The sequence below is a fragment of the Temnothorax nylanderi genome, unplaced genomic scaffold (assembly GCF_030848795.1).
Source record: "Temnothorax nylanderi isolate EJ_2023f unplaced genomic scaffold, tnyl_v1.0 TNYL_tig0040_pilon, whole genome shotgun sequence".
Classification (NCBI taxonomy): domain Eukaryota; kingdom Metazoa; phylum Arthropoda; class Insecta; order Hymenoptera; family Formicidae; genus Temnothorax; species Temnothorax nylanderi.
In genome coordinates this window covers 1,191,518-1,217,861 of record NW_027249102.1, presented here as the reverse complement: position 1 = coordinate 1,217,861, position 26,344 = coordinate 1,191,518, and the positions used below count along the sequence as shown (strand labels likewise).

General features: G+C 39.8%; 1 protein-coding gene across 1 annotated transcript in view; it reads left to right on the top strand.

The window, feature by feature from the left end:
• The window catches only part of Shal (potassium voltage-gated channel protein Shal), a 224,257-nt gene that overhangs the window by 137,080 nt on the left and 60,833 nt on the right, over positions 1–26,344 (top strand). The gene's annotated exons all lie outside the window — the stretch shown is intronic.

Here is a 26,344-nt window from a genome sequence, read left to right as displayed (position 1 = left end):
CCGAGAATTCAATGGGTACTCCGCCTCGCGAAAATCCGGCAGTCTGTTTCGTAGAGTATTGCGCGCCGAGTGGCGCGGAGTAATTTGAATAAACCCTAGTCTCTCCCTCTGTCTCTCCCGGACGCTCCGTGCTCCGTCTAATTTTAGCCCTGGTGAGAGGTTGGTTGCGCGAGCCGAGGGTTGGTGCCTGCCGCGTATACGGAGTGTATAGTCGTTATCGAGCCCGAATACCAGCAGCCAACCCTCGTTTATGGAACCGCTGTTACAGAAACTGTGCTGTTGTGAAATAGTACATGCGGGGTGTCACAGAGATCCCCGGACTTTTCGTGCGAACGCAGATAAGAAGGCCAAACAGTAAAGTTAGATAATAAATGAGGCAATAAATATAAAAATAATCTTAATATGTTTTTTAAATTAAAAGAGGAAAATGAAGTATAACTACGTTAGATGAGATAAGATAGGAATATAAAATAAATTAAAATTTGTGCGATAACTTTCATTAGTCATTTTTCTTTACTTTCTTTTAAAAATACTGAAATGCAGAATAAAGGTCTGCATAATCTCTGTTTATATCACTGAAAATTAAGTTTTAATGGGCATAACTCGTAAGAATAAGTTATATCTAATTTTATAGATTAAGAATGTATTATGTTTCTATTTTTTTTATTCCACGACTCTATTGTCATATAATAAAATAAGAATTTTATGAATTACGGAAAACATTAGTAAAAAGAAGATGGAAGCTGTGCAAGAGAATATGAAACTCAAATAAATTTGTTAAAGAAAATTCGATTCAGCGTATTCGTAAAAGGATTTGCAGCTGCGGAAAAGGGCACCACTTTTCCGATATATCCTATTCGGGTTACATGTATGTGTATGTTTCTGCAGATAAATGCATACAGGCTTATGCGATTAAACCAACCGCGACGTGCGATTTATACGACGTATGTAGTGACAGTGCTGGGGTTGTACGAAATATGTAATATACGCGAAAGGGTGAAATTAGTTTATTACGTTGAAAACGAGAAAAGGAGGTTTATGACGTACAGGATATATGAATAAGGATTGTGTAGGTCCTAATTTCATATAAAATCTGTTAGCATAAAGTGATAGTTAGAAGGCAAAAATTTAAGAAGGAGAATATAGGTAAGCGTTTAGATAACAGTAGATAAAAGACTACGCGGAGTTTATACTAATTAATTTTGTTTATTTTAGTAGTTTTATCTAAAACCTAGTTTTCTTATTTGATGATATTTCGGTTATTATTTCGTGTAATTTTAACTCGGCAACATTGAAAAAATTAACTTATGATGTGAGGTTTATATAATACAATTTTATGTCACACGTGCATGGAAAGTGACACATTCCGCACGCGACGCGTGCGGGATGGACCACTTTCCACGCACTTGCAACATAAAATAAGGTGTGCAACACGTGCGTGAAGTTGAAAATTCCCGGGTGCGGTGACCGCACTCGCCTTCGGCTCGTGCGTCAACTCCGCACCCGTGAATTTTCATCTTCCAGCACTTGTTGCACAAATAACTATTATTACAAGATTACTATGTTTACGCGAGCATTACTTCTGCAGTAACTTACGATAATTCCTCCGCGTAAACGGAGATTTGTAGTAACTTACGATAATTCACTTCTAAACGAGTGAATTATCGTAAGTTACTACAGAAGTAACGCTTGCGTAAACGTAGTATATGCAGAAGATACACATAGCTGAAGGAAAATACAAGACAATTTACAAAGGAAAGAAAGATGAAAGAAATACTAAACTTATCAACTTTCATTTTTTTATCTTATTGTAGAAATTTAGAATTAAACAAGATATCTTTACAATAAAGTTTTGGGAAGAAATCTTTAGTTGCAATAAAATCTGTGGCGGTCTAATAATTTTTTCATTAACACTTTTAAGCACTTACTAGGCAGCTAGTTTTGCGCGAAGCTCTCTTATATTGTCTCGTCCTTTGGTTGAAGATATGGAGCTTCGAATATTGAGCTTTCCCTCATGATGGGTTCATGTGATTTGTGTACCTTGATGTTGACAGAACAAAATGATCAAATACATGAGGTAACGTGTAAAGCAGTAGTCGCTACTATAACACAAGTTGCAGGAGTACAAACAACTTTGGAAATACAAATTCAGGAACTGACCAAATAGGTCGCAACACTTACTTCGCGTAGATAAAAATAATATATATGACGCGGAGGGAGCTTGGCGGAGGAAAAATTTTTGTTTAAAAAGCAGAACACGTGACAGATAAGCAGACGATAAAAATATTTAATAAATGATTAATTAACCAAAGATATTAAAGTTAACGTGTAACAAGGAAAAGTGGGCTTTGACAATCAAACGCGGTTAATTGTGCGTGAGTTAATGCTATGTAACATTTAATTAATAATTTAATGCAAATTATAAATCGTATGTTTCGGATCTACTTTGAGCCATCTTTAGCGACGAGGTGATAGATAAATTAAATAATCTCAAGCTTTCCGACGAGCATAAGGTGCGTATTTAAAAATTGAATAAAGGTAGTGTAATTTTTAAGAGGAAATTCTGCCAGAAAAATTCTGCCAACATTCATAATCTGCCAAATGTTCGGATTAAAAATGCAAATTGGGACCAACCGACAAAGAGAAGTGAAATCCACTCACCAAACCAAGTTCAGAGAACGTGAGATTGATAAACTGAAGTTTTGAGAAAGACGACGGAACATGAGATGATTTTTAAGCGGTGGTGGTTGATATAATCGAAACAATGATACAATTAGAGAATAAATCTGCATGGTTTCAAATAACACTTGGTTCATTCGGGAGTCAACCATTGACTGAGGTCAAAAACGAAACATAACTTATAGTCTTAGTGCGTACGGTAAAAAGCGTCGTAGGTGAAGAGAAAAGAAGAAAAAAGGGGATTTAAATTAATGTCAATAGAGTAATAAGAAATACAGAAATAAAAATTAACCTCCAATATAAATTTAGAGAATAACTAATTTAAATTTTTACAATAGAAGAGTGAACGTAATAGATAAAAAGTTTACAATTTATTTAAAATTGAGACGTATGCATGATGTAGATACTTTGTGTCTACATTGTCGGTTAGTCTTAATTTTCATTTCTAGTTTGAATATTTTGCAGACTATGAATGTTTGCTGAATTTCCTCTTGAAAATTACACTGTTTGTATATTTAATTTTTAAATACTCACCTTACACTCGTCGGAAACTTGAGATTATTTAATTTATCTATCATCGCTGAAAATAGCTTGAAGTAGAGCCAAAACGTTTATAATTTGTATTAAATTATTAATTAAATGTTACATAGCACTAATTCACGCATAACTAACCGCGTTTTACTTTCAAAGTCCACTTTTCTTTATTAGCCGTTAATAAAAACATCTGTTATTATCACTGACGATTCAGAACGAAGGCAAAGAAATATTCTAAACCATGTGAATATAAGATAGAAAACCCAAGAGGGCAATCTTAATTGAGGCTAGCGTTTCGAGTTTTAGGTCTCACCGTCTATTCATGACAGACTATAGTTAGTTTTAAAATGAGATTGACATAAGCTCAGATGTTAGTGTATATTCTAAATTGATGCGAGATTGACAACGAGTGGACTTGTATGGACTGTTGCCAATTACCCCACAATCTCCATAGATGTCATATAACTCTGGTTCTTAAATTGTATAGATTAACAGAATTTTAGTTTATATTTCTGTGATTCTATTGCAATTTCATTAAAATTCAAAATCGTACATCAAGAATATTGAATACTGACAAAATATCTATCTGTTCCTCCATCGAGAATACAAATTAAGATATAAAAGCAATGATAAATTTCAGTAAAATTACAGAAGAAAGCAGATATTTCCCAAGAAGTAATAAAGACTTTTTATCGGCATAGGAAATATCAGAAGAAAAATTTAAGCAACAAATAAGGGTTTAGTTGCCGCGTACCGAATAACAATTTTTTTACGTAGTGCAATTTATGTTTACAGATAAAGATGTTTATGCGTAAATATTTAATTTTTGAAGTTATTTTTGTACACTTTACGCAGTATAAGAAAAGAAAATACTTACTCGTAATTTAAGTATGTTTCTGGTCCAGTCTGTTCCATCTGGTCGAATGTTCCACTTCCAATATGCATAATCTCGTGAGAATTGGCTGCACTCATTGATGTAAAAGCACTTGATGCAAATCTGGAATTATATGTGATGCGATTAATAAAGTAGAAAGCATTATAACGTAAAAAGTTTTCAAAATTTTACAATTACGATTAATTTCAGCACTTTGTTTGTTATATAAAAATCAATATAAAATCATTCTTTTCATATAGGCATATTGTTTTCTTTTTATATCATGATAAAAGTTGCGACGCCCGTTACAGCTACTGGGCTGATATACGTGGCTGCAGGGCGATGCAAAATAGGATCGGTTGCTTGAGCACTCTCAATAACTGTTAACTGTAAATAATTTATTGCGAAGAACATTACCTCAGCCAGGGTTTGAACTTGGAACCTCCCTTATTCTGTGTAGGATGTTGTACCAATTAATGTTCGATCATTGAGGCATGTGGTAATATTTATCGCAATAACTGGTTATTAATATTTTTATACTCGAAAATTGTAATGTTACGCATTTTTAGCCAGCGTGACATAATTAAATTGGAGAATTAAATTGATTTTATGTTTAGTTCTTAGCAGTTAATTTTTTACTTTATGATATATATATTATACTTTTTAATATTTTTTATGTACTTGTTGTATATTCGTTACCTTTATAGTTTTTTGATAACATTTACATATTTTACACTTATCAGTAATTTTGTCGTAAAATTTAATCTACTAATCATCAAAAATATCAAATACTCATTAAATGTCTCTCTGTTCCTCCATCGGGAATAAAAATTAAGATATAATAGTAATAATTTAATAAAAAAATTTTAATAAAATTACGAAAAAAAGCAGATTTTCCGCAAGGAACAACCGTGTATCTGTTGTCATAGAAAATATGTATACAAAGAAAAATTTGGTAACAAATAAATGTCTAGTTGTCGCAAACTGAGAAACAATTTTTTCACATAGAGACAATTTATGTTTACAAATAAAGATCTTTTTGTAAATTTAATTTTTAAAATAATTTTTTTACACTTTGCGCAATATAAGAAAAGAGAATATTTATATACTCGGTATTAAAATCTGTTATTCGTGTTTGTTGTTCAAAATATATCTAATAGATTAATTTATACTAACTTATAATAGATTACATACGTGGTCTGTTTAAAAAGTAATAAGATTAAATTTTTTTTTCAACAACTGGTAATACTATAAAAACGAGACTGCAGTAGATCGAGAGCTACATTTATACTTTACCTTCAGTCAAAATTTTAATCTGATAACATTAACACATGTGATTCTACAATCATTTGTATAACTGTATGTTTGGGTGACGCGCCACGAAAATGAAACACAAGAAAATCGAGCAGCATTATACGATCAAATTTTGTGTCAAACTCTAGGACAATGCGATGGAAACATTTAAGAAGTTGAAACAGACTTACAAAGATCGAGTTCTATCCCGGGCACAAGGCATTTTTAGATGGCGGTGAAATTATGAAGATGAATCCCGTTCTGGATCACCAATATAGCCTGACTTCGGATTACGTGTTTCCATGGCGATTCGTCATAATTGATGTTACGCAACCAATAATCGGATCAGACTGATCAGATCGGATCAGGTCGGATTTTTCTCATTCTACCATCTATCAAACGTTTCAAAAACAGTTAATAAATGACAAGACTTTCGCAAATTATAAGATTTTAAAGAAAAAAATTAAAAAATGTGAAAAAATACATTAATAAGTAGTAAATATAAGAGTGATATCAACTATCAAGAGACACGATAGTGTCTCGCGCCAAGTACACGAAGCGAGACCGCACCGCGACTGTTTTACGCGACGCGACGAGTTGCAAGTACTCGAGATTTTGAGATCTCGATAATGACTGAATAGAACGAGTTATGAGTAGGCTTAATCGATAGTTTGGCGTTGATTTATACAATAAAAGTGTTTTTATTTCTCCTCTACGTGCCCTACGAGCGGAGATATTACGATGCAAAGTCCGAAATGTAAATACAGTAAAACCTCGTTTATCCGAGATAATGTGGGGAAGGGGTACCTCGGATAAGCGAAAACTCGGATAACACGGAATAAATAAAAAAAACTCGAAAACTTCCCTTATTTTTGGTATATTTAAAATGGTACAAGGGAATTTAACCACATTAACATATGAAAATGAAAAATTAACGAACGTGGATTAATTTTTCGCGTAACAAGCATTACTTATTACAAACGTGGTTTAAGAAAGTCAGTGATAGAGCACTGCTTCAACCTGCTCATTCGTTTTTTAGCTGCAATATCTCGCCATCGTTTCATCAATAAGAGATCACTTGCAGTACTTTCCGGCTGTTCCTCGATATATTTGAGAGCTAGTTCAAGCGCATTTAATCCTTCTTCGTAGCTGATTACCGGACTTTCTTCCGTCTCGCCGTCTTCTATATTATCCGCGATCTCTTCTCCAGAATTTACGAGTTGGCTAATTTCGTCGTCTGTAAGTTCTTCTTCACAATCGTCACCATGAACCCATCCCTCAGTATCGTTTTTTTCGACGTTTTCACAACCAGGAATCTGCTCCATGATGCTATGCAGATCTACATCGTCTGCTATTTCATCGCTTTGATTGTTAGAACACAAGATTTTTGCCCATGATCTTTCAAGCGTAAGCCTTTGGACAGCATCCCAAGCTTGAGCTGACCAGTAAATAACACTTTTCATATTTATTGCTAGCAAACACTCTTTAAGGGTACTACCCGCGGCGCTTTTTTCCAGAATTTCTTGCAGCAAAAAACGTCGATAATGACGTTTGAAAGTCTCGAGTACGCCTTGATCCATTGGTTGTCCAATGGAGGTCACATTCGGTGGAAAAAATTTTACAATTATATTTTCACTTCTGAGAACCGACTCGTTCGGGTGTGATGGAGCGTTGTCGAGTAACAAAATAGCTTTTCTTGGAAGACCATTTTTGTTCAAAAATCTCTCAACCGAAGGGACGAATTGTTCGAAAAACCATTTTTGGAAAAGATCGCGACTCATCCAAGCACTCTTTTGATGCGCGTAGTAAACTGGCAAGGCTTCCGGTTTGATGTGTTTAATTGCTCTCGGTTTAGCCGATTTCCCGATACACATCAACGGAAGTTTGTGTGTACCGGACGCGTTACTGCATGCTAAAATGCTGACCCTTTCTTTGTTCTTTTGTACCCCGGAGCAACCGCTTCTTCTCGCGAGGCCAATGTTTTAGAAGGCATCATTCGAAAATTCAGGCCAGTCTCGTCGCAGTTATAAATTTGATCCCGCAAGTATCCTTCTTCCTCTACAAGCTTATTAAATTCTTCTTTAAATTCATTCAATCCGCCTTCATCAGCTGACATTTTTTCGCCACAGATGCTTAACTGACGAATAGCGTGTCTTTTCTTCCATCTGTCGAGCCATCCGCAACTTGCCGTAAAAGTTTCGCTTTTATCGGGAAACTGCTTTGCAAGCATCATGGCCTTTGCCTGTAAAATGGGGCCTGAAGGGGGGAAAACGATATTGTATCGATGACGAATCTTCAAACTCCGGGGTGTGCTTACCTGATACTGGCAGTCCCTTTTCTCTCATTTGAGTGAACCATAGAAATAAAGCTTTATCAACTTTATCATACTCTGCCGGTTTCATCGTTTTACGACTAGTCATCGCACCGCCCGATTTTATCGCGAATTGCTCTAAATTAGATCGATTTCGACGCCAATCGCCAACGGTGGTCTCTTCAACACCATAATCAGCCGCGACATTGCGAATGATTTCTTCTCTATCCAATCTTCTAATTGCTTCCAACTTTTTCTCTACACTCACGACGACTTTTTTTCGCTTCTGCGACATAGCGATGTTTTTTCATTGACTGTTGAAGCCCAACTGTTAAATTCTACCTCACAACCGCGGAGAACAAAGCGTGCACTAACAAGCTCGTGCGTGGTTAAACAACAGAGTAGCGATCGCAAACTACATACATACTTCGCGCGCATCGCGTAGCAGCGAAGCGCCATCCGTTTCATCCGAGTTTTTCCGTATTATCCGAGCGCACAGCTCGGTTAACGCGGAGTGCTCGGATAAGTCCGGTGGCTCGGATAACGCGGAGCCTCGGTTGATCGAAGGCCGGATAAACGAGGTTTTACTGTATTTCGATTAAGATACGTCGTTATTATTATCGTCGTCATCGCCCTAACAAATTGTTGTCCCTTTCACTTTTTCGACACTATGCGGTGCTAATATCACTTCTGATAAATAAACCGTTTGACGACTATGGAAAAAAGTGGAAAATGTTCCTTCCGCATATGTATTTCTTGCAAATCTTACTTTTCGGCCAATTGTATATGAATTTCACGAATACGTTAAACATTATAGCATAAGAGAGAATAATAAGGAAATTGCACGCACGACAAAATAAAGTTGTCAACATGTCACAGAGAACAAAGTTGTCCATTGGACAGAGTTCTTATTTCTATCGTTACGACTACGTCGCCACCGTCAACCCGGAGTTCTCGGCTGAGGGACCAGGAGCTTTAAGGAGGTTCGGTTGCTTCATCGGGGGGAGTAGTGGGACGCGGGGGTTCTGGCAACAGCACACTAGCGTTTGAAGTAGTGGGAGTGAAGGGGATTGCTCTGATTGGTCGCCGCGTGTATAGTGCGTGCTGCTGTTCACGTCGTTCACGACCGTGGCAGTCTAGCAGACGAAAAATCAAGCATTTTATGCTTTAATAATTAATTTTTCTACGAAATATGCGGTAACCTTCCCTTTTCTTTCACTCGTTTATTTTTAAATTATTAAGTTACATGTGCATATTTTTTTTTCCTTATCATTTGCATTTTTTCTTGCACTTATTTCATTCTGAAGGTATGCAATATGTCATTTCTCATAATAACCTATGTTAAAAATGCAGCCAGTTTCATGAAATTTTAATATGTTGTTCTGGAATGCAAAATAGAATTATGTGAATTTTTTGGGAATTTTTCACCGTCCCGTTTGGAAAAAAATCTACTCCAAAAATTGTACTTTTTAAATTTTTAGAGTAGATTTTTTTCAAAACGGGACGGTGAAAAATTCCCAAAAAATTCACATAATTCTATTTTGCATTCCAGAACAACATATTAAAATTTCATTAAACTGGCTGCATTTTTTTGTAGCGACGGAACCTCCTTAAGTAGTAGAATATGATTATATTGTATAATATAAGCAATGGGAATAATTAATTACTCGTTGTACCATTGAACGTACAATGCGAAAAGCTGGTAACAAAATTTATTTATTGATAGGTGTACAACGTTTGGCGCGATGCTCACCGGTCGCGCGTACCATATACGGCGGGCACTTGTCAATTATATAATCGTTTGACTGTTCAGCGCTTCGTATTAATATTTCTCGGAGGCACTCCACGTTCATTTAAGATAAAAATACGCAAATAGAATATAATAAGTATGTTAGTGACTAGGCGAACTCGGAGCGATCTAACTATTCGTTCGGCGGTTGTTGGAGCGACTGACTGTGCCGCGGTCTCGAATACACGTATTCGGCGATCTTCCCCCGGTTCGGCAATTCGCGCACGAGGCCCACGCGTGATCGGGTCGTGCGGCATCAACCGTTACGAAAATATAATATATAATACATACATATCCCGCCCACCATTAATAACAATTAATCCTAACGCTTGATTGCACATATAGCAGGCGACGCATCGGTTAGCGGGAGTTTACACAATTTATTTATGCTTCGCTTACAAATTCCGCTCGCAGTTTTGAGGGTCACAACACGCACCCTGTCGTCGGTACCCTCGTGAGTTTTTATTACCTTTCCTAATTTCCACCTTAATGGTGGCGCATTATTGTCTTGTATTAAGACAACATCGTCAATGGCTAAATTGTCTCGCTCGGACGTCCATTTCGTTCTGCCTTGCAGTGACGTCAAATATTCTCTGCTCCATCGCTTCCAAAAATCTTGCGCGATTCTCTGAACTGCCTGCCAGCGGTCGAGTCGATTTAAAGGAACGTCTGTTACGTCAGCATCTGGAAGAGCGATCAATAAATCACCTGTTAAAAAATGTCCCGGTGTTAGTGGTTGTAAATCCGCTGCCGTGGACGGCAGCTGGCAAATCGGACGCGAGTTCAGACATGCCTCAACTTGTATCAACACTGTAGCCAATTCCTCAAAAGTCAGAAGACTTTCTCCAATAACGCGTTTCAGATGAAATTTACAAGATTTTACCCCAGCTTCCCACAATCCCCCCATGTGAGGTGACGATGGTGGAATAAACTTCCACTCGATATTGTGTGAAGTGCAAAACTCGTTTACGTCTTGCTTCCTATTCTCGAGTAGATGATATATCTCACGGAACTCATTTTTGGATCCCACAAAGTTGGTAGCATTATCGCAATAAATGCGCTGTGGACAACCTCGACGTCCTACAAAGCGTCTAAGCGCTGCCAGAAAGGAAGCCGTGCTAAGATCACTCACCGCCTCAAGATGGACGGCCCTTGTTGAGAAACATACGAATAGGGATATGTAAGTTTTGTTAGTTTTTCTTCCGCGGCCTCGATTAACCAATGTAGTAATAGGTCCGGCAAAATCAACGCCGATTGCGAAAAATGGACGAGTCGGGGTGACTCGATCTGCGGGTAAATGACCTATGATTTGCGATAGTGGTTTCGGCTTGTTGCGGAAACAAGTTATGCAATCATGTGTGATTTTTCTAGCGATGATTTTCCCTTTGAGCGGCCAATATATTTCTCGAATAGAATATAACAATGCCTGTGGACCTATATGCAATAGTCTACGATGTTCTCTTTCGAACACCAACCGCGTGAATTTGCTGTCGGATGGTAAAATGATCGGATGTTTTTTCCCAAAAGATACTTGCGAATTTTGAATTCTGCCGCCCACCCTGAGAAGTCCTTTCTCATCTATGAACGGATTAAGCGATAATAATTTGCTACTAGATCGAATTTGCTTCCCCGACAATAGGCTTGACATTTCCTCAGACAAATGAACTCTCTGCACCGCTACAATCAACAACTGATGCGCGCGGCGAATTTCGTCAATTGTCAGAAACCCGAACTTACGATTGTCGCGATTCGCTCTAACATTAAAGCCGAATCGAACAATCCAAGCCAGAATACGCTCGATCCTTGACAGTGAAGAATAGTTATTTAATAAGAGTTCTCTAACGTCATTCGAACTGTTAACGCTTGCGAAAACTCGCGTACTCGAAATCTGCTCAGCCCGAATAATTTTTTCGTCTTCCTCGGTAAGACTCGGAGGTTGGATCTTGCGCTGCTCGCAATCACCGGAACGCGATAACCAATCGGGGCCCTCCCACCAGATTCCGTTTTGCCTCAAAATTTTCAAACTTGTACCCCTTGAAATCAAATCCGCAGGGTTCTCGTTTCCGTCAACATGATGCCAATGTTTTGACGGAAGAATGGACTGAATCTCAGCTGTTCGATTCGATACGAATAACTTCTGACGCGATGGATCGCCGGCAATCCATGCCCGTGCTATCTCAGAGTCAGTCCATGCGTGCTCCTCATCGAACTTAATCTTGATAGCCTTCTTAACACTCTGCACCAAATTTACAAGCACCACAGCACCGCATAGCTCGAGCCTAGGCAGCGTGATAGTCTTACTTCTAACTGGCGCAACACGTGCCTTTGAACATAATAAGAAGGAATTAGAATTGCCATCTGCGTCGATTGTTTGCAAGTAAATACAAGCCCCATAGGCCTTCAAAGATGCATCGCAAAATGCATGTAGGATGAAGCGCACCACATTGGAGCTCCGAATCACTCTACGAGGTACTTGGATCGTACTAACCTCTCGTAAGTCTTCCGTATAAGCCTCCCATGCCTGACGAAGATCCTCAGTCAATGGCTCATCCCAACCCAGATTCGCTAACCAGGTCTTTTGCATGATCAGTTTAGCTCGAGTCAAAATGGGACCGATCAATCCGAGTGGATCAAACAATCTAGAAATTGTTGACAGAACCTCACGCTTAGTTTTAACTGAACTCGCTATAGGCTCGATAGAAAATTGAAACATGTCTGATTTGGGATGCCAACCCAATCCCAATGTCTTTACGGCGCTCGCGTCAATCTCCAACACCGACGATTCCTCGACTCGATCGACGGCATGCAGCTCAGGTACAATTTCCTCACGATTTGAGCGCCATTTGTGAGTCTCGAAACCCCCTTCGCGTAACAAATTCTCCAATTGTGAGACTAGTTTAATAGCTTCAGGCTCGCTATCAGCTCCTGTAATAATATCGTCAACATAAGAATCCTCCAGTAGAACTCGCGACGCCATTTCAAACCGGGTAGCCCCGTCTTTCGCCTGCTGTTGCACGGAACTAATGGCTAAATGCGAAGCGCTAGTTTGACCATAAGTCACGGTATTTAGCCAATATTCCTCTACCGGATCATTTGGGGAAAAACGCCATAGAATTCTCTGATAATCGCGGTCATCCTCGTGTACTAAAACCTGACGATACATCTTTTGTAAATCAGCCGTGATCGCAACGGCGCGCAAACGGAATCGCAACATTATGTTGATTATGCTATCTTGTAAATTAGGTCCCGTCATCAACGCATCGTTCAATGAAATACCCGAAGTGGTCTTCGAGGACGCGTTGAATACCACTCGCAGCTTAGTTGTTGTGCTTGATTCCCGAAGAACGCCATGGTGCGGCAAATAGACTGGATTCGGTATTCGAGCGTCCCCGGTGACCTTAGACATGTGATTCAAGTCGATATATTCTCGCATAAATTCGGAATACAATTTGTATAATTCCGGTTCCCGTTGAAATTTCCGTTCTAAACAAAGTAAACGCTTCATCGCGATGTCTCTCGATTGTCCGAGCTGAGCCTTATTTTCGCGGAAAGGTAGTCGGACGATAAACCGCCCCGAAGCGTCTCGCTTTGTTGTGTTTGCGAAATGATTCTCGCAGCACTGTTCTTCCTTCGATAATATTGTGTTATTATCCGCGTACTCCTCTAATTCCCAGAATTTCCGCAAAGTATCATCTACTGATACTTGCTGTGTAATTAAACATATGTGATTATTCGAAAGTTGGCGGTTGGTCGTCCGACCTGCGATCAAATGTTGTGGTACCGGACCCGACACAATCCAACCGAACTTAGTGTTTTGCAAAACCGGCAAACCTTCGCCGATTTCAATCTTACCGGCTTCCAACAATTGAAGGAAGAATTCTCCGCCTATGAGCGCGTCAACGTGACCTGGATTGTAAAAGAAAGGATCTGCCAATTTTAGATTTTCTGGGATAGGCAAATTCGATATTTTGATGGAAAACGAAGGCAAATTTTTGGTTATTTTCGGGACGACCAAACAACAGAGGCTCAACTCGAACTTGGACGTTCGCGATTTCATCGAAATTTGACAACCGTAATTTATCGCGCAACTCATATTGTTTAGACCGTTTATGGATTCGCATACGCTTTCTAATTTTAAGTTTAGTCTTTTACACGCCGCTAACGTGATGAAATTAACTTCGCTCGCACTATCTAACAATACGCGCAACTGATTATCGTTATTGTTTGATTTGACATTTACAATAGCCGTTGACATCAGTACTTGCTTACGCTCGCCTCGGGCGTGTTGTACCGACATGTTTCCTGATGACTCGTCGTCGTTGGTTGATGCTCCCATCTCGATGTCCGCCACGGAGCACAGCGTGGTCCCGGATGAACGGTCCGCCGAACCCCCTGCCGAATTCGCTGACGAACAGGATGCCCGCTTCACGATGTGGCACAGTGTGTTATGCCGCTCACCACATTCTCGACATGAACCGGACCTGCAATCTCTCGAAAAATGATCATGTCTGAGACAATTGAGACAAAGTTTCAATCGCTTGATTTCCCGGATTCTATCCTCAACGGATAAGCCCAGAAATTGTTTACACGCATAAATAGAATGCTGTCCTTGGCACAGGTAACACCGTCGCTCCTGTGTGGTTGTTGACAGCGTCGTCTTGTCCTGCGATTTCGAATATAACGACCGCTGCTTGCTCGCCCTGTCCTTCTCGCGAATGTCGTCCCTCGCCTTGTTGACGCTTTCGCTGTCCGAAGTCGCTCGCCGCAACAGCTGACATTGCCGTTGCAAAAACTCGATCATCGTGCTTGTCGTCACACCGTCCCTCTGCTCGATGTGCTCCTCCCAACGTCTTCTCGTCGCATTGTCCAAATTTTTCTCGATCAAATAAATAATTAGATCTCCCCATGACTCGGTAGGGAGTCCCATTGCTTGTAAAACTCGCAAATGTTTTGAATATGATCCACCAAATCTTGGATCGCACTGGCTGATTCTCGTTTCACCAGTGGTAGCTCGAACAAACACTGTATGTGCCGCTTTCGAATGCCTCGCTCGTCATCGTATCTCTTCTTCAATAAGTCCCAAGCGATGGCGTAATTGTTCTCGGAAATGTCTATCGACTCGATTATTTTAGCCGCTTGGCCGCTCAACGAACCAACCAAATATTGATGCTTCTGTACCTTAGTCAGATCGCTGTCGTGTATCAATGTTTTAAAAGTGTCGGAGTATCGCTTCCACTCCTCCATGTTTCCATCAAATGACGGCAACTGGATCACTGGCAATTTTACTTGAGATTCTCGTGCGGGCATGTTAGACCGCGTACTTAATCTTTCTAGCAATTGATTTTGCTGTTCCACTATCCGTGCCAACGCACCACCGTCGCTGCTCTCAACCGACCGCTCGGCCAATCTCTGAATCAACGTAGTCTGCTGCTCCAGAACCTGCATCACGCTTGCATCGCTATTCGAACTCGATGTGCTTGTTGAGGGGCCCATGGACGGCGGTTTGATTTTGTCCGCTAACTGCTGTAAAGATGCCTTTGCCGAAAAGTATCGCTCATCGAACTCACTTTCCTCCACTTCGTCTCTTCGTCCGTATTCCTCCTCAGGCAACAGTGAAACGAGGTTCTGCGCCACAGCTTGGAACCTCGAATAAATGTCTTCCAAGGCTTGAAGGCGCGCCGTAATCTCTCCCGGTAGCACGCTCTCCACATCCTGGTCAGCCTTGACGACGAAGTTTTTTATGTTCGTTAATTTGCCCTTTAATGAGCTTCTTTGCTTGCGGAGGTTTTCGACGCTCATTTTCTTTGTTATACGTGTACGACGACTGACTGTTAGAAACTTGTCTTTCTGTCTCGATGAAAGCCAGGAAGAGGAAAAAAAATGGAAACACGATCACGCGAACTCAGGCTGACACTCAGAGCTCAGCGAGGTCGGCCGAATGCCTCTCGCTAACGACTGTTAATAGAATGCTCTCGAAGTCTCTTGAAAGTTTATAATGTCTATCTGGTGAGCGCACTAAATGTTCACTCGTTTTAAACGTACACCCTTGTTACTCCGGCGCGCGCTAAGACCGGCGGTTACTCGCCGACCGCCACCGCGTGCTCCGAAACGTGCACCCTATCCGGCTCGAAGGACCAATGTGTACCATTGAACGTACAATGCGAAAAGCTGGTAACAAAATTTATTTATTGATAGGTGTACAACGTTTGGCGCGATGCTCACCGGTCGCGCGTACCATATACGGCGGGCACTTGTCAATTATATAATCGTTTGACTGTTCAGCGCTTCGTATTAATATTTCTCGGAGGCACTCCACGTTCATTTAAGATAAAAATACGCAAATAGAATATAATAAGTATGTTAGTGACTAGGCGAACTCGGAGCGATCTAACTATTCGTTCGGCGGTTGTTGGAGCGACTGACTGTGCCGCGGTCTCGAATACACGTATTCGGCGATCTTCCCCCGGTTCGGCAATTCGCGCACGAGGCCCACGCGTGATCGGGTCGTGCGGCATCAACCGTTACGAAAATATAATATAAGCAATGGGAATAATTAATTACTCGTCAAATGCGCTTGTCTTATTTCTTGTTTCGGCAGTTGATAAAACGAGTGTATCAGATACGATTCCGAACTTTGTTTTAAAGTGCTCCCTATAGTAGATTTACAAATCTGCATTGAAATATGACGTGATTAAAAATGGAAATTAAAGAGTAATTTTTTATAATATTACAGTTGCAAATTATACTTGAGCAAGAAAGTCAATATATATAATAAAATGTTATTATCCTTTATGATATAAGTAAAACGAATGCTTACTCGTCAAGTGCTTCTCTTCTAGTGTTTCGTTTTGGACGTTTTATGCTTGCCATAAATCTGCATAGAAATGTAATTAGTGATTAAAAATAGGAACCAAAGAGAGAGTAATTTAAAATATTACAGTTGTAAATTATTTTCGTGCATAAAAGTCAAAATTTAACTAGTCAGATAACATGTGTGATATAAACAATAATTACAAATAATTACTTATCAGGTGCGTCGATTTCTTCAATCGTTAGCAGCTCATGATTGAATCGACGAATTTGGTGGATTTTCATCTTGATATGGATAAGATGGAAATGAATCTATCACGTTAAGTTTGACGTGCTAAGTTTGCATTAAAATGTAGGGCGATTAAAAATAGAAATAAAGAATTATTATTTATAATATTACGATTTTACGCATTACTTAATGCTATTGTGTCTATAAAGAAGGTCATCCATAATGGAGTGAAGGTTGTGAGAGCGTGATGTAAAGAGTAAAGGGGAGAAAAATATAAGGAGAAAATATTTTATATCTCGAATTTCTGTAATACTAATGTCAAGTAAACAAAAATCTAAATTAAATTTATAACTTTTTATATGTATATAGTTTATAAATAAGACTGTCTCGAGTATGCGTTTAGACATTAGTCGGGATACAGTCACAAATCAGGATAGTCGAAAACAATAGAATGTTTTTACAAAAGATTGTAGAATAAGTTAGAATTTACTTATTATTAATCATTTATAATAAGTAAATGGTAAATTTGAGTTTTTATATGTAGATTTTATTAAATATTAGTATTTAATGTTGAATACCGATAAGAACTACATATCGCTTTTATCCAATTTAAATTTCTGAATTACAGTTGTTTTGGAACGGCAGGGAATTTCGAAGTCTGAGGCGAGTAAGTTTGAATCTCGAAGTTCTGATAAAAGTGAGCTTTATTGCATCGGTATGTACATTGAGAGTCGAGCTTTAAGATTGATTTTAGCTTATCTTATGCCGGTGCACAAGGGCGCCGAACTTCTCAAAAAAGGGTCTAAAGCAAGAGCTTGTGCTTTACTGCTTGCTTAGATGCGATTACTCTGTCAGGGAGGCCGTCGTTATTATTGACGTCGACTTTCTTTCCCGGAGTTGTAGGGGCCCGATCGAGGGGTAACTCCGGGATTTCAGAGGAGGGCAGGGCCGGCTCGCTGGTCTTCCCCTTATGAAAAAAAACTATTGACAGCGAATTAACTATTGGACTTTCAATAGTTAACTATTAAATTTGAATAGTACGTACTATTCAAATCTAATAGTTATCCAATAGTTAATTCGCTCTCAATAGTTTTTCAATAGTTTTTTTTCATAAGGGTCGGTTCGCAGCTCCTCTTCGTCTTCTTCCTCTTCTCGGTTTGGGTGCCCACAGTCCTCCAGGCATCCGGTGGTAAAGGCCTTTGTGCCCGAGGGTCACCCGGCGCTAGGCTCAGCCCTGGTGGGCGTGTGAGTCTCCTATGCGACTCGGGGAGGCTTATCCTGGTCAGAAGCCACCGCGGCTCTGGTGGAAGCGCCGGTTTTGCGGCCTCTAGTCGTTTCGGTGAGGAGAGCCTTCTGGCTCGCCTCCTTGGTCGTGGTCGTCGGCGTCCTCTGCTGGAGCCTCGGGCAGAGTGGCCCTTCGCTACTACCACCACGGATCGAACGTGTCCTGTTCGGCGGGTGGGAGGGGCGGACTCTCCCGGGCTCGACAGCAGGCGCTGGTGGTCCCTCGCACTTCGTTCCGAGGAACGGGAAGAGTATTCCGCTCGCTCCAGGTTGGTGCGGAATTTGGTATTCGTCTCGATCGCAGTCTCGACACCCGGTTTATGTAACGCCCGGAGGAGTATCAATGCGAGAGACGAATAATGATCCTTATGGGCAAGCTCGCCCTTATGAATGTTTCCGTTCAAGTTTTAAATGCGAGTAATGACAGCCGCTCCGCGGCGACAAGTGTTACTCGCGCTCGCGGCTTGGAGTGGGGTGGTGCCGCGTGCGCCCGGTTTGGCGGGCTTGAGAGCGCAGAACGGGTTGCCGCTCTCGCAGGCGCGCCGTTCGGAGTACGGATCCGAACAATAGTATATGTTTGTGATGCATAAAAAACGCCAATATAAGCAACTCGAGTTTTTTTTTCAAATTATATGTAAAATGATCGAAAGGTCATTATTATCATTATTATAATTGAAAAGGAACATTTATGATCGGAATTGCAAGAAACTATTATAGGGATGAAAATTTTATTGTTTTAATCTTCTCTAGCTATTCATTATTCTATCATTTATTTGCAACTTTTAATAAGTTCTTGAATGTATACTTACTCATGTACTTACTCATGTATACTTACATCTTGAGACTGCATTGTTCCATTCTCATGTATCTTTAAATGTCGTTCTAAATTAGTATAATTCCAGATGTATGATAGTGTTTTACCACATATGTTACATTTTGCTTGGTAAGTCCGAGTAATATTGTCGCAGCCTGTTAGTATGTAGTGTTTATCAGGAAACATTCCATGCTTTATTTCAATGGCGCAACAGCTCGAGTCGGACCTAGGCCTCCCTCAAAGTCATGTTCTTGTGGTGCGCACGTAGGTTGTACACAAGCACATGGGATCTACAGTTTAACGCTGAATCCGAACGGCAAGGTAGAGGGGGTTTCGAGGCAAGGGATACTCCTGACGGGCTGCCATTCCGTCGAGGAGGAGAGATAAGCGATACAATTTTATTTATTTTTGGTTCTACCAGGACTAGATTCGAACCTGAGATCTTTGGTTTAGCAGACCAGTGCGCTGTCTGCTATGCCACGCTCGCTTTCAACATTCCATGTTTACTTAAGTGTATAACGACCTTCCGTTTTCTCGAACGCGGATAAGCTCGTCGGATTCCGGGGTTCGAGGGATAGGTCCAGAAACGAATAACACGCTCTGTTCAAGTCATTGCCCAATTCTTTAACAACTATCATATATTTTAAAGGTTCTGCTACAAAGGATTTCAATTCTGGGAACCTTTTCGAATATTTCTCTTGTGTGAATTTGTGTATAGTAGCTATTTCATTATAGATTAAGATTTAATATAAAATCTTAACAATTTATTATACCAAAAGATACAGTATGCAGACGGACCGACGTACGCGGACGCCGTCGAGACAAGGTGCGCGATAGAGACCACCGGTCGTGCGCGTTAGCAAATCTGCAGTACTTTCGGATTACAGATATAAACGGCGTACGCCCGTAGCGAGTTTCCGGATAACGACCGAATACTTTGATAATCTAATTACTGAAATATAATACAATATAATACAAGCTATAATACAAGAATTACGGACCGAGAATATAAACCTTACAATGAAGAGTACGGATATAATTACGGACCGAGATACATTACAGCGCGAGAATACGGTAATTGCAGGCGCGGACGATTTAGCGGAGATCGGAACGCATGCGCGGCGGCAATGGCGCGGCAGGAATCGTATCGCGGCGCGATGTTTCCGGTTTCAATTGCGAAGCCGATGCCGTTAATACGGCGTGCAGAAAAAAGGTCGGGATGCAGAGACACTGGCGTCGAGAGTTCTCGACCGGGGCGGAGTTCCCTCAACCTCGGTGTTTCACCAGTGGTACTGAGCCCAAGCAGCATTTTTCGGTTAACTTTCCGACTAAGGACTACTTTTCTACTAATCACAACGTTGTAAGCGGTCCAAGAAAGTTATAAAATGTAACTTATAATTATAATTATAAGGGTTATAAAAGATAATACTAACGTTTTTGGGACGTTGTCTTAACGTTAAAATTACGACGTGCTTTTTTTATCATTTCCCCAACGTCAAATTTGAAACAGTTTAAGTCCTATTACCCGACGTTAAGATATTTAACGTTCGCCTGACGTTATACTCTGCACCACACTTTTCGAGCGACTTCAATACGTAATTCCCAACGTAAACCAACGTTTTGTTATCAAACGTTGTAAAACGCTAACGTTGTGAAACGTCGCCTGTGGTCATTTCTGACTGACGTTAAGAAATCGCGAGAAATGGTAACAAATTCTGCCTAAAAGAGAGTAGAGATATAAGTGTAAATCCGACTTACGCTTAACGCTATACCATAACCATAACCTAGATCACCATAGATGGTATTGCATAGGTCGGATTTGGTTAAGATATACGACGCATTCGCAAATCTAGTATAGAATTTTCAACTAATCGATACTTTATCGACATGTTAAGTCAGTTTGGCGACCTTGTTAAGACTTTTAGTCAATATAGGTACAATTTTGCCTACAGTGGTATACTACTTAGTTTGCAAAAGTCTGAAAAAGTTTATTATTTTATACGAGAAGACAAATCTTAGTAGAATTTATCGCACCTTTTACTACGTAAAGTTTGATATAGTGTGGAACGCTGACTTCGCCATTTTCATTCCTCAAAGAGGAAGGCAAATAATCCGCCATTTTCCAGTATATTTAGATTTATATTTTTTAACGCACTTTATTAACAATTTAAAGCATTTATATAATATCTGTTGTTAAAGTTTTGACAACATGTTTATTTTAAAAGTAATTTTGATAAAAAAAATAAAAATCTACATTTTGAAAATTTTAGTTATTTAATAGAATATTTAATAAATTGGAATATTTTAGAAGGGATTCGTCTAATTTCGACCTATTATTTCCACATTTATCAATAAAGTGGGTTTCGTTATAAATTTTCAGTGCTGGGTTCGTGTATTTATGGCAAAATTACAATAGTATCAAAGACTGCGCAAACTATATTTTTCCTCTAAAGCCATTTTATTTGTGCCAAATTGATAAGTACGTATTATGATACATTTATTACACCAATGCCGTCATATGGTTTGAATGGAAGCACGAAAACTACACGTAATATTACGTTGTGAAAAAATAACCTCAGGTCTAGCAGAGTGTACAAAATCAAAGTTTACAAAAATTACTTACACCAACGTTAAAACTGGTGGAAAAAATGTAACCTTAATTTAACTTATATAAGTCGGATCCCAACGTTGGTACAACCTAAATTTGATTCCCCAAATTAGTGCAAAAGAGGGTTGAAACGACGTAGCGAAAACATTGGATACCAACGTTAAGTGTGTTTATCTTAACGTCGGGCGGACGTCAAAATGCTGCTTGGAAGGATAATTCAGAGTTTCGGGAGAGCGAGTGGACTTTCGAGATTACTTGACCGAGAGCAGGAAGATCACTCGGTTGTGTCGACTCTGATGGAGCGGAATGGCTTCGTATCTCGAGTTTAACGGCGGATCGGACTGGAGCTGACTCGAGAGCGAAGTGATTCTTTTTGGCTCGGTGTCATATATTTTTTTCGTCGTCATCGGGAGACGACATTCTTCTCGTAGCATGGCGTCGATTGTAACAGGGCACTTTCTTTCCAAGGAGGCAGCGAAAGGAAATTCATCGTGGCGTGATAATATTGAACGCGAAAGCGTTTATGCCTTATGATCTTTTATGCCCCTTGGAGAATCGGTGGGGGGTAAAAAAACTTTTGGGATATTTAATGTGCCGTCGACCATTGGAAATCGGTGAAGGGTAAGAATCGGTGGGGTTAGCCGATCTTCGGGCGAGACTAACGCCAGGGATGAGCGGCGCGGATCGGAGTTACAAATCCCTGTCGTCGCGCTCGCGCTCGGCGAAGATCGGCCCCCGTCGGCGGCGCTCGGCGTTCGGAGAGATATCGGAGCCTCGAGCCATTTCGGGGCTCGAGCTCGACGATTCGGTGGAGGCGTTTAAAACGTGGGGGGAGAACGCTGGTCACACCGGCATTCGCTAACACGCACCGTCTATTTTGCACGAAGTCGTCATCTGTGGCCAGATCAGCCTCGGGGAAATAAAATAAAATAAGCTTTATCAATTCTTTCACCTCGGATATGAAAAGGTCTTCCTCTTGTTCATAACCGTCATAAGCGTTGCATAGATTCATCAACATTATGACTACGGCGTAGAGTACTAACAGATCGTCAGTCTTGGTAAGCTCGATCATCGCTTGAACAACGCGCTTGAACAATGCGCCCTGTCATCGCCCGACTGACGTTTGGTCGGGCGGCATCTGGTTGTTGTTCGCCGAGAATTACGATGCACCGTTTAAGGTGCGCATCGCTACAAGTGTGTTCTTAATATTCCGATTAATCCTGTAACGCCCACATTTTGATTTCGCTGTCATAAAATTCTGAAACTTATATATTTGTTTTATTTTATTATTTGAAGGTGAAAAAACCGACAGAAAAAGATTTGGAGCCATAAGTGTGAAAATTATGGTATGTTGCACTAGTACAACGTTGGGCGTTACGAGGGTAAATTACGGTATAAATATAAAATCGGAAAAAAAATTTTAAGAGCAATAAATGTTTTCAATTTTTTACTATATGGATTATGGATAGAAATACATGTTTCTATAAAAAATGGCCAGTCATTGCGATAGTAATCCTATCATAAAAGAAACCATATAGATAATCCTTAAAGCGATTAGTATCCATTATATCGTTTTCAGATTCGAAAAATTGTAAATAAGATTGTAAAAAGTTTTTGAAAATTACAGGTCCTAAAGAAAGTTCCAAGTGATTTAAAAGTAAACATCCTTTTTCGTACGGTACGTTCTTGATAATATTCATGGGTAAAACATCCGTCAAATTGGGTACTAGAGCGTGACTATGTAAATTTACGTCTAGAAGTTTTGGCATTTCTCCATCCACCATATTATTTACAATATTCCTACAAATGAATGCACTGAAACTTTTAATTAACCACAAATGTTCAAAATTTGCAATCGTAACCATTCTTCCCATCCAGCTCTCAAAGATGTTTTGAATCAAGCGCCCGCGGCCAGGCCCCGACAATAAAAAATTATAATTTGTAATAATTATTGTGAAAAAAAATATTGAAAATAAGTCAATTCTTATTATGAAACTCGTAAAAACAGTTTTTCTCTTTACGGAAGCACAGACGAATATCGCCAGTGATGAGGTGGTTCTTGACTTTGTACGGAGGGAGTCATAATATGATCCGTTGATCTCTGCCATTGTGTAGAGGGATCTATAATATAATCCGTTAACCGTGAAGTACTTGGCTGATTTTTCTTTTTTAATTTATGTCGATTTACGTGTTTTCTCAAATTCGATCGGTCTGCTACATAAAACACTAGTCTTTCACATATTCTGCATTTTGCCGTATAATTAGGAAATTTTTATAAATTTTGTCGTTGGTCCTGTTGCTGCTGCTGCTGTTGTTGCAACATCAATAATTCCTGACCGCTGTGTTGTTGCTGGCGTGAAGAACTCATCGCCGCGTACGAACCTTGAGAGCTATATGCCGAACGGTTAGGACATCTGTGCTGATATAACCGAATTGATCTGACCGAATGGGACGAAAACATGGTCGTTCTCTCCGTGAACGCAGTATAGTTAAGATGTTCAGTTTCAAAGAAAAATGAAAGTTAGGCCAAAAAACCTGTCACATAATATTTTATGCAGTCAAGGATCGGGGAGTGGGAATCATCATGATCGGAATAGCTTTTGAAAATGTCATCAGCTACCCAATTGTCATGTTGTATAATTTTATCTAATTTATCTCTAATTTTCAGTAGAAATTTAGCGCTTTGTGCTTCAGATTTCTGTCCGTAAGCAGCCTTCAGGTCTTCCAGCGAAACGAGAATGTGTGGTTTCGGCTGATCAGTAACGGTGCAGTTTCCAAATTTCGGAGGTTTTATAATGCTGTACATTACTAACAGTTTGTAGAGCTGCAAGAATGTTGGGCAGTTTGGGTGATCATTGCACACTGCAGCTTGGCGAACGGTACCGAGAAATTTCTAGAACGAATCGTAAGGACGCATATAATATTGAATAAAAACATGTGATTTTTTGTTACAAAAGTCACTGTAAAAAGAAAGTACCTCCAAGTTATCCTGGTTCAACTTTCCCGTTAACAGATACTGGAAATCATATTTTTCAATAAGATAACGGCACATGTCCATTGATGATTGTAGGGTTAATCGTAATCCTTGTGAAGTCTCTTGTGTGAGGTATTCATCTGGAATTATGTCACCTTTTTGGACAGCTGTCTCCCACTCATTCAACCACTCCAACGAATCTTGCAATACCTGAAAATACGTGGAACAAACTTACGTTAGTGACAAATCGTCATAAACTGCTGTATACATATTTTGTGAATGTGATTTATATACCTTGAAGTCCTTGCTGTCAGGGGTAGGTCCTTGATTCAGGGTTTTTCGATTCAGCGCATCGAACATATCATTGATACGTTTGCAGAATTGAATTGTTTCTTCACATCCTTTTTTTTGTTTACGCGGAAGAGGGGAAATGCCTCGCGCATTCCTGGGCACCGGCCACCCAGGATATGTGGGGCTTGCACCCACTAAAACCCCTCTCCCTAACATTCAGCACAAAATGGACTACAGTCACGTTGCACGGGAGACCAGAGGTATTACATCGCAACAACGGACAGTCCTCACGCTAAGCGCCAGGAAGACAGTTTCTTCACATCCTGTGAGAGAATCCTTCGTATGTAATGCGTAAAAAGCTAATCCCTGTGCCACAGAATTACTAAAAAAATCTAATCAGGGTCAACAAGACGAAGTGTTAGTCACAAAAAGTAAGAAATGGTACTAATTGAAAGAAGTGAAATTACCTGGGTTGTGCAAGGCGAACACGCATTTTCGAGGGGTTATTTAGCACAATATGCCTTTGCATTAATTTAGGACAGACCCTGGCGATTCCTGCGTGTTGAGTATCAAGATCGAACAAGGTCTTCAAGTGATCCCAATAGCTGTAGTTATCGGACGATTTTGTCTACAGAAACAAAAAAAGAAACATTTATTTATTTTTTCACGTTATTTCATATCTGTATCATTTATCCTGTTTCCTGTTTTATTAATTGCAAGTGCTATTTGCGTACCCGTAACTTACCCGCAACCTTTTCTTATTGTACCACCGATTTTGTATACATTTGATGAGGTGCGGTGTATCCAAAAAGACGAAGACTTTTCGTTCATCATCTTCGGGATGGGTGAACCAGGTCTTCGTGACGTCCATTGAACCCGATACGCCCAAAATGGACCACATTTTCTCGTTCGTTGCCGCACCATCGGCAATGATGCCATGAATTTTTGCGCCAGTTATTTCAAGATACGCGATAGCTTTAATTACTATCTTCGCGAGTTCATCACCCTTGACGGGGTTTTTTGAAGCAAACATTGCTATTGGTTGAGTGTACGTATCTGCATGTGGCTGGAACATTAAGAAAAGACCGTGTGTTACTTGGTCTTCGATGTTAGTAGATCGCGGCCCGTCATCGCCGAAGTCAGTCAAACCAGAATAAGTCTACCCGGGAAAAAAAACCTCTTATTTGTTCATATTAGTCTATATTAGTTTATATTAGTAGATATATGATTATATATGATCATATAAGAAATGGAAAATATAATCTAAAACAATATTATATGGCCATATATAAGAGTATATAATTAAAAGATAAAGATATATACTTTATTTACCCCGAGGGGGCCTTAAAGGGCGTTTTGAAGGGACGTACCCAACCCTATCCTTTCCTATTCCTCCCTATTCCTTATTCCTTTGGACCAACGGTTTAACGTCTCTTCCGAAAGACGGAGCCCAGTTTTTCCATCTAGGGATACCTATAAGAGTATATAATTATATATGGCCATATATGAGCATATATGATTATATACTCGGGAAAAAATACCTCTTATTTGTTCATATTAGTAGATATACAGGGTGTAACAAAAAGGTCGGGACCCTGGATTATCTCGGAAAGTTGACGTTTTCGGAAGAAATGTTTTATACAAAAGTTGTAGGATACCAAGTTACCTATTATGTGGTGATATTGGTTTGACTTTGAACGATCTTGGGAAAGTCACATCAGAATTACATTAAGTTTTTTAAACGGGGACCCCTATTTTTTATTGTAAATTCTTGTAGTCGACGTCGAGAACTTTACAAAACAGTATAAGTAAATTCCATTTAGCCAAGAACTATTCGAGATATGCGCCGATAAA